The 13,192-nt window shown below is 40.4% G+C and overlaps 1 long non-coding RNA gene and 1 pseudogene across 1 annotated transcript; both read left to right on the top strand.

Annotated features, from left to right (window-relative positions):
• The window catches only part of LOC125022376, a 17,349-nt pseudogene extending 5,725 nt beyond the window's left edge, over window positions 1–11,624 (top strand).
• LOC125022413 lies at window positions 3,041–5,263 on the top strand. Its single transcript, XR_007114447.1, has 4 exons — window positions 3,041–3,161; window positions 3,247–3,355; window positions 4,580–4,682; window positions 4,921–5,263. It is a non-coding gene; the product is annotated as an uncharacterized LOC125022413 (long non-coding RNA).
• Window positions 11,625–13,192: the final 1,568 nt, after the last annotated feature.

Here is a 13,192-nt window from a genome sequence, read left to right as displayed (position 1 = left end):
ACTTCAATCAGTCCACTCAGAAAACTGGCCTTCAGGGAAGCACTGACATCCAGCAGAGAAGACTTATCATCAGTGGAATCAGATGAACTGATCTCAAACTCACAGCTTGGCTGGGCACTCTCTCTTATCTTGTCTTTCAGAGTTTCATCATCCCACAACGTGATGCCTTGAAAACAAACCTTTGAACGACTGACACACATGAATCTCTGTCTCTGAGAGAAACAAATTCATAAAGGAGTCATTATGTTTTCTACTTTGTGCTCAGAGTGAGTGAAACCTTTTCTTTCAGACATGAAGCTCTTCTAGGATTCGGTTTATTTTTCTTCCAACAAAAGGCCGAAGCAGCGAGACTCTGAATTAGTGACATTTTCACTTCGATTCGAGCTGAAAACAAACTAGAGAGAGAAATTCTGCCCATGTTGAGTCACTGAAATTCACTTTTCAATAAAAACTTCTTAATCGTTTTCATTAAAACTTCAAACTAAATGACACGTGACTCAAAACATAAAGAAATATTTGCACTAAAAGTCTCACTAAACACAGCCTGAGTCCTTGTGTCCAGTGTGTGAGTCTGTGAGCTCTGTAGTCACTAGTGTGTGTCATGAATCACATTTATCTGGTTTTAAACTGATGGAAAAGGAGAAGAATTCTTTAGCTCCATGTCTGTGTTTCATTTTAGTTATTAACTTCCTACAATAACAAGTTCTAATAGTTTTTTTAAGAACAAAACAACTGAGTGGAAAGAAGAATGATAAAGGAAAATAAAAACATTCATTTAATCTTAGTTATATCGTTTTTCCAATGTGCTGAATAACGCTGAACAAAGTAAAACCTCTGCACTTCCCCAATGAGATGAAACACATTGAAAAGGCCTCGGATCATAAGCAGCGTCTCTGCTGTTTCTCTTCTCTTCTTTATTAATTTTTTTTAATTGTTGATAGTTGATACAACTAAGACTAATAATAATAATAATATTAATAATAATAATAAATGAAGGTCCTCCTCTCCCACCCACCAGGCCGGTGCAGGAGATGTGTGTCATTTCATCAAACCTACAGAGTCTCTAGAACCGTCCCTGGAGTTGTCCTTCCACCGAGGATGAAAGAGGACACAGAAGGTGTACCTAATAAAGTGGCCGGTGAGTGTACGTTGAAGCCGTTTTATGAAAGGAAACATGAACAGATAAAACCTCAACCTCTCCTTGTGTTAACCTGGTAGTAGAGAGGGCACAATACATGATACCAACATGTGAAGATGATTTGTAAACTTTAGCAAAGTGGTCTCTGTGCTGTGGTGCTTCCTGAAACCAGAGTGAAAGCTTCAAATAGTCAGAGAGGACACATTTTTTGGGGGGGGGATTTTTTTTGGAACTTCCTGTTTGGTTTAATCTCTTCCTGTTTAAACAGCAGTGTAGCTGATGAAATGCATTCTGGGATACCTGGCAGTACAAAGTACACACTAGATACCTCCTGATCCGTCCTGGTTAAAACAGCCGGGACAAGAACACATCCAGGTGGTTCCTGATCAGATGGGACTTTGAACTGAACAAAACTTTAACACAAGAACTGAAGCTGATGAACTGCTTGGACACTTGTTGTGAGGGATCCATCACTTTATTTTCTTCAGTGGATTTGCTCAGATTTAAATGATCAGTTAACTGTTAAAAATGGACATGGTCCAACATAATTTATGACTTCATATTAAAACACTGGAGGCATCAAATCAAGAGTCTCGGCGTCGCTCTCATATGTTATACAGGTTCTAAAGGTTTAAAATAAAGTGACAAGTAAAATAATTTAAAGTGATGTTGATGGTAATGTGAGATGGTCAGTGACAATACAAATTGTCTCAAACGTCTCTTCAACACACAGGTAAATTTCAGTGAGACACAAATGAATCCTGAGGACAACAGTTGGTACACAGCTGATTTAACAACAACAAGGAAGGAAACTAATGTCTTTCACCAGCTAATGACACACAGCAACACACAGCATACTACACAAATGCATGAAGTCATAGAATTGACTTATAATCTGAAGAAGTAGTAGTAGATAATACTGGTTCAGTTATTTTCCTGTAAAAATAGAAATATTCCATATATGGTAATAATTCATGTCATCATTGAATGCTCAGACATATCAACCATGTGATAATATGTGTAATGTTGATGATGCTTTGGCTTTGGACCATTGTCTGAGACCCTCACTAATCTAAACTAAATATGAATAATTCAGCCTCCTCTGTGTTCTTATAACCTTCTATAGAAGTCTGACATGAAACAAAGATAATAAAAAGTCAGTTCAACCTAATTAATTTGAGGAATTATTCATTTAGCAATTTAACCATTTAATTCTGTTTCAATTTATACTAAAACAAATTTAGATCATATTCTAACTCTGAATTGGACAATTTACATCCTAACATTTAATATAAGTTACTATTTTTATTTTAACTATTTTCATTCTTCTAGCTTCATGAATTTAAATTTACTCTCCATCCATCTTTATTCGAACTCAGAAATGTCAGACTTCTGATAGCATGTTGTTATATTACAGGTTAATTCGGACGATAAAAATAACTTTGGTTTATTGTCACCATTTGCTGGAACATTGAAATATGTGCAGCAGCTGTTTTTATTATTATTATTATTATGGAAGCACTCATTTCTGAGTTTGACAACACAGAATTTATTTTTTCCAACGTTGTCCTGAATGCACCATTCTAAGACCCACCCCCACCTTACTTCTGATTGGCTAGTGATGTTAGTTTGGAGGGAAAAACGCGTTACTCTCATTCTATTGGTAGGTGAACTCAACCTGACATCAACCTCATCAACCTTTTTTTTCTAAAAGTAAAAACTGGTGAGACAGATGAAACCTGATGCTGAGCTCAGATCTTTATCTTTCAGCCTTTATCAAAGCCACGCCTCCAACACATGAATCATCCAATCAGCTGAGGCCGGTTACAGGAAGGAACCGGGAAACAGTCTCCTCTGACTCTGACTGGGGGCGTTGACCAACAACAAGTGCACAACGTTCACCTTAGACAAGTAGAAACTCGTCCTGATGAAATGCATTCTGGGATACCTGGCAGTACAAAGTACACACTAGATACCTCCTGATCCGTCCTGGTTAAAGCAGCCGGGACAAGAACACATCCAGGTGTTCCTGATCAGATGGGACTTTGAACTGAACAAAAACTTTAACACAAGAACTGAAGCTGATGAACTCTGTGTCTCTGCTACAGGTCAGACTGGTTTCAAAGTCACTCTGATGAGTTTTTACAACTAATGAGGGACAACGAGCAGCTTCTTCTCAACACATGAATCTGGAAAGTGTCTGGAAGTCGACCTGAGGTGAGAAACCTGGAAATGTTTAACTGGATCACTCTGATCATGTTGTGTTGTACATTTACATTTCAAATGTTTCTTGATGCTGATTTCAAATATCTATCAGATACTACCAGGTATTATTCCAGAGTTTACCTTTAATCTGTCAACCAGAGACAGTTTGACAAGTCTCAAATATCTTAAACAACCTTTAAAAACGTCGTCGTGTTGAAAGTGAAAGTGAAACTTATGGTTCAGGAGTTTAGTTGTGTCTGAGTCACGTGTGCTCATCAACACTGCTACACATCCAGGAAGTCACATGATCATCAAAACCATGAAGAGGAATAAAGATAAAGACACAACCTGATATATTGTCACCACTGTTAAACCAATAAAAGACTTTCTGGTTCAGCTGTGTAACCACAATAATCTGGATCCACATTAGAACAAATAAACATCTGTCCCAAGAAAACTTCCATCATTTTAGAGTTTGGATCAAATCAAATCAGATCAAACACTTCAAGTAGAAATGATAAATATCAGAGTCATAACCATTTCTTCATATTCATTTCATTGAAAGTTGGGTTTTAAATGTGTTATTTTGACCCTGTAAAGACAATTTAAAGGTTTTAAAGTTAATATTTTGATTGTAACAGATCTGAGACACTGAAAACTTACAGATGAAACACAATTATTATATTCTAACATTCTGAATTCATTAGTTACTATTTAAGGTAAATATGTCATGGATGTACAGATTCCAAACTTCCACCATTTTAAAATATAACAGAGTAGAAAGTATTGAGAGGCCTTCACTATCTGAAGACTTTACTGTGTTGTAGGTTTCATCTTAAATGGTTCTAATGGTCTCTTCCAGTTTGGCTCTGAGTGTCTAAGTGTCAGTGCAGAGTGTGAAGACACTCCAGTGTTGTCTTGGTCTCTTTGTTTGGGCTCATTGTGGAGCTGAAAGGTGAACCATGGTCCCAGTCTCAGGTTTTCTTCAAGGACATCTCTGTATTTGGCTGAATTCATCCTTCCTTCACATCTGACCAGTCTCCCATAGCATGATGCTGAGAAGCAGCCCCCACAGCATCACTATGAAAGATGTGACTTGACAGAAATGATTCTTCCATTTCCAGGATTGATTGTTGTCTCTTAGAGAGCCTTCATAATGTAGCATGTGATGACTGGTTCAGAGCTGTTTCTAAGGAACATGTCAGCTTGTTAAAATGTGTGTCCTGTGTTTTAAAGGAAGACCAAAGACTCTCCTGTATCCAGCTGTGTCCATGGAGACTGAGCGGTCTAAGGCTCCACCTGTTGACTCCAAACATGGACAGAAGTCTGCTGATCCAGGGTAAGAAATCTAAACTGATGCTTCATCAAGTATTGAACACATTCTAGCAGCAGGAGACATAAAGACACATTCATCCATCAGATGGTGTTTCTATCATCCTCCTGTGTCAACTAATTTGTTCTGTGAAGGCTTCAAGTTGTTGGCTCTTGGTTTGGACCCAGGTGTCATCCACATATCTGAAGCAGGTGTTGTTCTCTTGAAGGAGCTCAATGCTGTGCTTTCCACTTCCTCCATGTAGAGACTGACCACAGTGGGTGACACTGGAGACCACATGACACAGCCATGTTTGATGTGGAGAAAGCCTCATTGTATCTGAAGGATGTGGTAGTTAGACGGAGGTCAAGCAGGACACATATCTGATGAGAGGTGGACTTGGTTCCATTCTTAAAAGTCATGTCTTCTTTCTGGAAAGAATCCCTGGAGTAGACTACATACTGGCAACTAATCTCCTCATCCAAAACCTGGTCCTCAGCAGACACTATGAACAGTATCTAGAGCTGGAAAATACTCCTTCATGTTTCCTGAAGCTTGTCCTATTATTTGAATTTAACATTAAACATTGTATTTACATGTTATATCCTGTGTTTGGAGGAGGATCCTTCAACAGAAACATGATTCTCCTGAACACAGCTGTGTGTCCATGAAGAGTGACCGGTCTATGGGTGAACCTTATAACTTCAAAGATGGACACCAGTCTGATGATCCAGGGTGAGACAAACAGCATTTATCTGAACAAACAAAGGGCTTCACATCAAAACATTTAACATTAAAACTGAAAAATCCAGAAAGAATTTACTCAGAATCTTAATCCAGGTTGTGTTTTAACAGGATCCATCAGCAAAGACCAGATCCCTCTGGAATCACAGCTGTGTCCATGAAGAGTGACCGGTCTAAGGGTGAACTTATTAACTTCAAAGATGGACAGAAGTCTACTGATCCAGGGTCAGAATGAACACAGATCTATTCATCATTATTCAGTTGTGTTGATTAGTCTGTCATGTTTTAGTCCAGAGTTTATCTGTTAAACACCACATTCAGTCATCAGAGCAGCGTTTGTTGTTCTCATCTTGTGTTTGTGGCATCAATAAAATGAGATCATCACCAAGTGTGTTTGTTAAAGAAGTGAGTTTGAATCAAAGATGTTTCTCCACAGATTTCAGCAGCAGATCTCGGTGGTTTCCAGTCATCAGTCTGAGCAGAAGCATCACAAAGACCTGGACTCCATATTCATGGTGAGGAAATGTACAATCACAGCTGCTACTGCTAACCTCAACAAGCACAAACTACCATTCTGCTTGGAGAAGTCTTCATGTTGCATGCTGACCACAAGCAGCCTTCACATCAATGTGACTGAGATTATTATTCTGTTCCAGCTGCTGAGGAGAAACATGTGTCAGTTTTATGAAGAAGGAGCTGAAGAAGATCCAGAAGGTTGTGAGTCCAGATTACCCAGAATGCTCAAGAAGTCAGAGGGAGGATGAGGAGGCGTTGGAGGGTGAGGATGAAGAGCAGAGGAGGAGCAGCAGAGATTTATTGTTGAAGATGACAGTGAACTTCCTGAGGAGAATGAAGCAGGAGGAGCTGGCTGACTGTCTGCAGAGCAGTAAGAGGATTTAACAGCTTTAACTGGATGGAAAGAGGAAATGGAGGAAACATGGGACAAGCTTACATTTCTACACTCTGATGTTAATATGATACAAACATCTGAATCACATCTACGAATTCTACTGGACTGAAAACAGTCACATGTAAATGTTATTAAAATGAATGAGTTCAAGGATTAATTACATTTCTTGTTCATTCAGGAACTGGTGCTGCACCTTGTGGACGTAAAGTTAAATCTAGTCTGAAGGAGAAGTTCCAGTGTGTGTTTGAGGGAATTGCTAAAGCTGGAAACTCAACTCTTCTGAATGAGATCTACACAGAGCTCTACATCACAGAGGGAGGGACTGCAGAGGTCAATGATGAACATGAGGTCAGACAGATTGAAACAGCATCCAGGAAACCACACAGACCAGAAACAAGCATCAGACAAAAAGACCTCTTTAAAAGCCTCACCTGGAAGACATGGACCAATCAGAAGAGTGATGACAAAGGGAGTGGCTGGCATTGGGAAAACAGTCTTAACACAGAAGTTCACTCTGGACTGGGCTGAAGACAAAGCCAACCAGGACATCCACTTCACATTTCCATTGACTTTCAGAGAGCTGAATGTGGTGAAAGAGAGAAAGTTCAGCTTGGTGGAACTTGTTCATCACTTCTTCACTGAAACCAAAGAAGCAGGAATCTGCAGCTTTGAAGACTTCCAGGTTGTGTTCATCTTTGACGGTCTGGATGAGTGTCGACTTCCTCTGGACTTCCACAAGACTGAGATCCTGACTGATGTTACAGAGTCCACCTCAGTGGATGTGCTGCTGACAAACCTCATCAGGGGGAAACTGCTTCCCTCTGCTCGCCTCTGGATAACCACACGACCTGCAGCAGCCAATCAGATCCCTCCTGAGTGTGTTGACATGGTGACAGAGGTCAGAGGGTTCACTGAGCCCCAGAAGGAGGAGTACTTCAGGAAGAGGTTCAGAGATGAGGAGCAGGCCAGCAGCATCATCTCCCACATCAAGACATCACGAAGCCTCCACATCATGTGTCACATCCCAGTCTTCTGCTTGATCACTGCTACAGTTCTGGAGGATGTGTTGGAAACCAGAGAGGGAGGAGAGCTGCCCAAGACCCTGACTGAGATGTACATCCACTTCCTGGTGGTTCAGGCCAAAGTGAGCAAGGTCAAGTATGATGGAGGAGCTGAGACAGATCCACACTGGAGTCCAGAGAGCAGGAAGATGATTGAGTCTCTGGGAAAACTGGCTTTTGATCAGCTGCAGAAAGGAAACCTGATCTTCTATGAATCAGACCTGACAGAGTGTGGCATCGATATCGGAGCAGCCTCAGTGTACTCAGGAGTGTTCACACAGATCTTTAAAGAGGAAGAGAGGCCTGTACCAGGACAAGGTGTTCTGCTTCGTCCATCTGAGCGTTCAGGAGTTTCTGGCTGCTCTTCATGTCCATCTGACCTTCATCAACTCTGGAGTCAACCTGATGGAAGAACAACAAACTACATCTCTGTGGTCTAAAGTCTTTAGAAACAAACCTGAACCAACACGTCTCCATCAGAGTGCTGTGGACAAGGCCTTACAGAGTCCAAATGGACGCCTGGACTTGTTCCTCCGCTTCCTCCTGGGTCTTTCACTGCAGACCAATCAGACTCTCCTACGAGGCCTGCTGACTCAGACAGGAAGTAGCTCACAGACCAATCAGAAAACAGTCCAGTACATCAAGGAGAAGATCAGTGAGAATGTGTCTGCAGAGAGAAGCATCAATCTGTTCCACTGTCTGAATGAACTGAATGATGGTTCTCTAGTGGAGGAGATCCAACAGTCCCTGAGATCAGGACGTCTCTCCACAGATGAACTGTCCCCTGCTCAGTGGTCAGCTCTGGTCTTCATCTTACTGTCATCAGGAGAAGATCTGGATGAGTTTGACCTGAATAAATACTCTGCTTCAGAGGAGGCTCTTCTAAAACTGCTGCCAGTGGTCAAAGCCTCCAACAAAGCTCTGTAGGTGGATTTAGGAACTATTTGAAACACGATTCATTTAGTAAATGACAAATAAAACATTTGGTGTTGATTCTTCTTCAGGCTGAGCAGTTGTAACCTCTCAGGGAGAAGCTTAGAAGCTCTGTCCTCAGTTCTCAGCTCCCAGTCCTCCAGTCTGAGAGAGCTGGACCTGAGTAACAACAACCTGCAGGATTCAGGAGTGAAGCTGCTCTCTGCTGGACTGGGGAGTCCTCACTGTAAACTGGAAACTCTCAGGTCAGGATACAGCTGCTTGTTGATCAGTTAAATCCTGATTTAGGTTCATGTTGGTACAAGTTCAACATGTGGAGGATTTTTCCTTCTTCTTCTTGAGTTTCTGATATGTTTCTATCTCCAGTCTGTCAGGTTGTCTGATCACAGAGGAAGGATGTTCTTCTCTGGCCTCAGCTCTGAGCTCCAACCCCTCCCATCTGAGAGAGCTGGACCTGAGCTACAACCATCCAGGAGACAAGGGAGTGAAGCTGCTGTCTGCTGGACTGGAGGATCCACTCTGGAGACTGGACACTCTCAGGTATGGACACACAACAGGAGCTCACACAGTGTAGGTTTGTCCATCGTCTTCTTTCTGTGGAGCTACTGAGGTCCTCAGAGGATGAACCCTCCTCCATTAACAGGTTTACACTTTTAGTTTATAGTGAAATATACAAAAACTATCTACTGATGGATTGATGTAAAACTATAAACAGATATCAGAGTTCAGATTAATCTTCTGTCACCTCAGTGATTCATTGAATTCTATATTCCTCCATCATTGGACCAATCAGTGCGTTTACATGCAGAGCTTAATCAAGCTATGCTGAAAATTCCACTTTCTGACTACAGTCCTTGTCCCAGTTTACACACTATCCCTCAGACGGTTCTTCTAGTGCAGGCATGTCAAACATACGGCCTGCGGGCCGGACCCGGTCCGTTGGGTCATTTAATCCGGCCCGGCATAAATTTCTGAGTATGTCAAAAAAAGAAGCGAGTCTCTAGCTAATTTCTATTAAAAGTTGTGATTTTTTAAAATAAATACAAACCAAATGCTTCTTCCGGCCGCTAGAGGGCAGTAAAATGTGTAAAAGCGCTCACGTCAAGCATGCGGCACTGACACGAGTTAGTCACAGGAAATAAACATTCGCAACGTGATGTGTCCAAGTAAAAATAAACCGGCAATCTTGGTTCACCATCTCACCTACTAAACAAGTTATCGGTCAAACAAACCCTTCCCAAAATGGCACTGTCAAAAAAAAGAGAGTGGACACGGAGTGCAGAGTTTCCAGGAGAAATGGACCGAGAAGTATTTATTCACAGAACTGAATGCAAAACCAGTGTGCTTGGTATGTAATCAGCAAGTTGCAGTGTTCAAAGAGTTTAATATTGGGCGCCACTCATCATAAAGACAAGTATGTCATATTAAAGACAATTAATATTGTGCAGTATATTCTCAGCTTCAGTAGGCCCAGCATAGTAGTTTGATCTGATGTAGTCTGATCCTATTGCCCATGCACTGCTATAACTTTTTTATTTTATTTATTTTATTTTATTTTATTTTGTATTTCTTTTTTCATTTATTTCAAAGCAGTATGACAATTAAGGCGAAAATATATTTTTTATAGCTCCCACTTGAGTTTGTTTAGTGTGGTGAGTTGGTTCAGGTGTAAAACTGCATTCACTCAACTGTTAAAAATAAACCAGTTGTTAACACATTCACGGCCAAACATGAAAAATCTTTTTTTTTCCCATTGGTTTTGAATAAATGTGTTGTGCTTAGAAAAGATCCCTTGTCATCCGTGATTATAATATGTAGGGTAGGCTACAAATGTAGGCTGAATGATAAAGCATAGTACTGAAAAACAAAGCTAAATATTTGGAGTTGACATTCTTTTGCTGATCCGGCCCCAGAGCCAAACTGAGTTTGACATGCCTGATCTAGCGGCTCCGTTTCTCTTCTTCTTCTTCTGTGATCGTCTTTCTTGGACGTTTTTTTTCCAGGGTCACACGCCAGCGCGGTGGTTGTGGAGCATGAACACACGCATTATATGATTGGAAACTCTGATTCAATCTCATTATCTGGGCGTCTCAATCAGATAAAGTGAACTCTGATTTTAATCGGAGTAACGTGTTTACATGCACTTAAGTTCTCCTGTTAGAGTCCGATTAAGGCAATAAGTCGTTTTTTTCACGTGCATGTAAACGCACTGAATGTTTCTACAACATCAAATGAATAATCTTTCTTTCTTTCTTTCTTTCTTTCTTTCTTTCTTTCTTTCTTTCTTTCTTTCTTTCTTTCTTTCTTTCTTTCTTGCTTGCTTGCTTGCTTGCTTGCTTGCTTGCTTCATGTTGAACATCAGTTAGGTCTCGTGTTGGATATAAAATCATTGTTTGTCTGTTTGTTCCTCCAGGATGGACCATGGTGGAGAGCAGAGGTTAAAACCTGATGTGAGGAAGTGTAAGTTTGACTAATGATGACAAACTGTCAGTTTAAAATCAAAGCTGATAGTTGTGGTATTTATTCATTTAATCATCACTGACAAGAGAATCCTGATCTAAAGTATCACCATTAAACTTTCTATGAATGAACAACAGATCAGTGAGTAAAGAAAGAATAAATCCATCAGATGTGTCACATGATAAACTGCAGCTGTGTTGTGTCTTTTTCTCTCCATCAGATTTCTGTGAACTTGAAGTCGACACAAACTCAGTCGATAGAAACCTCAAACTATCTGACAACAACAGGAAGGTGACACGTGTGGGGGAGGAGCAGCCATATCCTGATCATCCAGACAGATTTATCTGGCATCAGCTGCTGTGTAGAAATGTTGTGACTGGTCGATGTTACTGGGAGGTTGAGTGGAGAGGAGACATTGATATATCAGTGAGTTACAGAGGAATCAGGAGGAGAGGAGACATAAATGACTGTGTGTTTGGATGGAATGATCAGTCCTGGAGTCTGAGCTGCTCTGATGATCGTGGTTACTCTGTCTGGCACAATAACAGAGAAACATTCATCTCCTCGTCCTCTGACTCTAACAGAGTCTCAGTGTATGTGGACTGTCCTGCTGGAACTCTGTCCTTCTACAGAGTCTCCTCTAATGAACTGATCCACCTCCACACCTTCAACACCACATTCACTCAACCTCTCTCTCCTGGATTTACAGTCTGGTCTCATGGTTCCTCAGTGTCTCTGTGTTCTCTGTAGGAAGGAAGGAGAGTCTTTAAAGTGACAGCAGCTTCAACTCTGCTTTAAATGTTGATGGTGGATTCTCTTTGGTTCACAGATGAATCACTGACTGTGATTTCATGTCAGAATATTTTTATCTTAGAAGTAGTGAAATAATCTCCTAACATGTGGATTTTGATGCTAACGTGTATCTGATAATCCTGGACTGATGGAAGTGAATATTATTTGTTAAGCTGTGTTTTACTGTGTGCTGTGTCTCCTGTGTCCTGAATGGACATGAGACATTAATGAACTCTGGTCTCTACTCCACCCTTTATATCAATCAATGTTCATCATCGTTATTAATCAACCTTTGGTTTTTAATCATTAATATTAATGAAACTCAGTTCAGTCTAAACCAATAAATAATCAGATATAAAAGGATCAACAGGACTTCATCATCATCTCACTTATTAAAACTTCATTGAATCAACTTTAATCTCCTTACAAAACATTAAAACTGTTCAAACTTAAAGCTCTTAAATAATTTAACACATCACTGTTTGCTGCACATGAGACATAGAAATCACATCTTCTCTTCTCCCAAACAAAGGAGTGGATGTGGGAGAAACAAACAGAGACAGAGGAGATTTAAAGTGAAATGTGATGAGAACAAACATCAACACTCTGTCAACAGCCCAGATTTAAACTCCAACCTTTCTCCATCAACATGACGCCCTCCTCTGGAGCTCTACAACCTTTCTCCTTCCTCTCTCAGCCCTGAACACTGAGGATCCTCTAATGTCACAGAACGGAGTCACATCAACAGACTGAACCTTAGAATCTGATCTCCATGAAGACTGAAGAGAAATAAATAGTAAATTATTCTTGTCCTCTTCCTCCTGGTACCAGATATGTTTCATTCATCAGTGGGAAAGTAAAACTGTAGAACTATGAACTCAGTTCTGGACGTTCAGGTTTATATTTATTTAATTTAATTTCTTCAGTCTTTAATTCATTTTCTCTTCATTAATGTACAAAGATAATCTGAGTCTGGTTTCTTTGAGTCGTCTACAGGTGGAGATTCTTCCTCTGACAAATATCCCCGTGTGGAGTCTCCATCCTCCGTTGCCACGGTTACAGCCAGCATCACCAGAGCCTTCTTAAATCATATCGTGGTGAAGGAAATAGAAACCCTCTCCATCCTCTCCTCTAATCTGCTGCTGTCTTCCTTCTTTTCTGTCCCTCCATCATTTCTCCACGTCTTCAAACAGCCTCAGTCTTTTTTTATTTGTCCTGCTGCGATTTGGTTCCGCTCCGTCATCTTTTCATCGTTTCTGACCTTCTCTCCTCTTTTAGATCCACTTTTTTTTTGTTTTCATGGATGAAAAGCAAAAGAAAGAACTAAAGAAAGGTGGAGTTCTGTCTTTTTATTTTCTTCATGTAAAGATGTTTAGTTGATGGATTATTCTGCAGATTATTATTATTTTATTCCTTTGTCTTTTGTGAGGTGAAGCGTTTCCTCTTAGAGTCAGCTGGAGCAGATAAAAACCTCAAAGACAAAAAAATAAATCATTTTGTTTATTACACTTATTTAAGTGTTTGTGCATGTGAGAACATATTCCTTGTATATACTCACATACTTGGCCAATAAACCTGATTCTGATACTGTTTGTGTTTAAAACAGACAGTTCTGGATGACGACTCGTTAAATGTGC

The sequence above is a fragment of the Mugil cephalus genome, chromosome 16, assembly GCF_022458985.1.
Source record: "Mugil cephalus isolate CIBA_MC_2020 chromosome 16, CIBA_Mcephalus_1.1, whole genome shotgun sequence".
Classification (NCBI taxonomy): Eukaryota; Metazoa; Chordata; class Actinopteri; order Mugiliformes; family Mugilidae; genus Mugil; species Mugil cephalus.
This window is presented reverse-complemented; position numbering and strand designations above follow the sequence as displayed.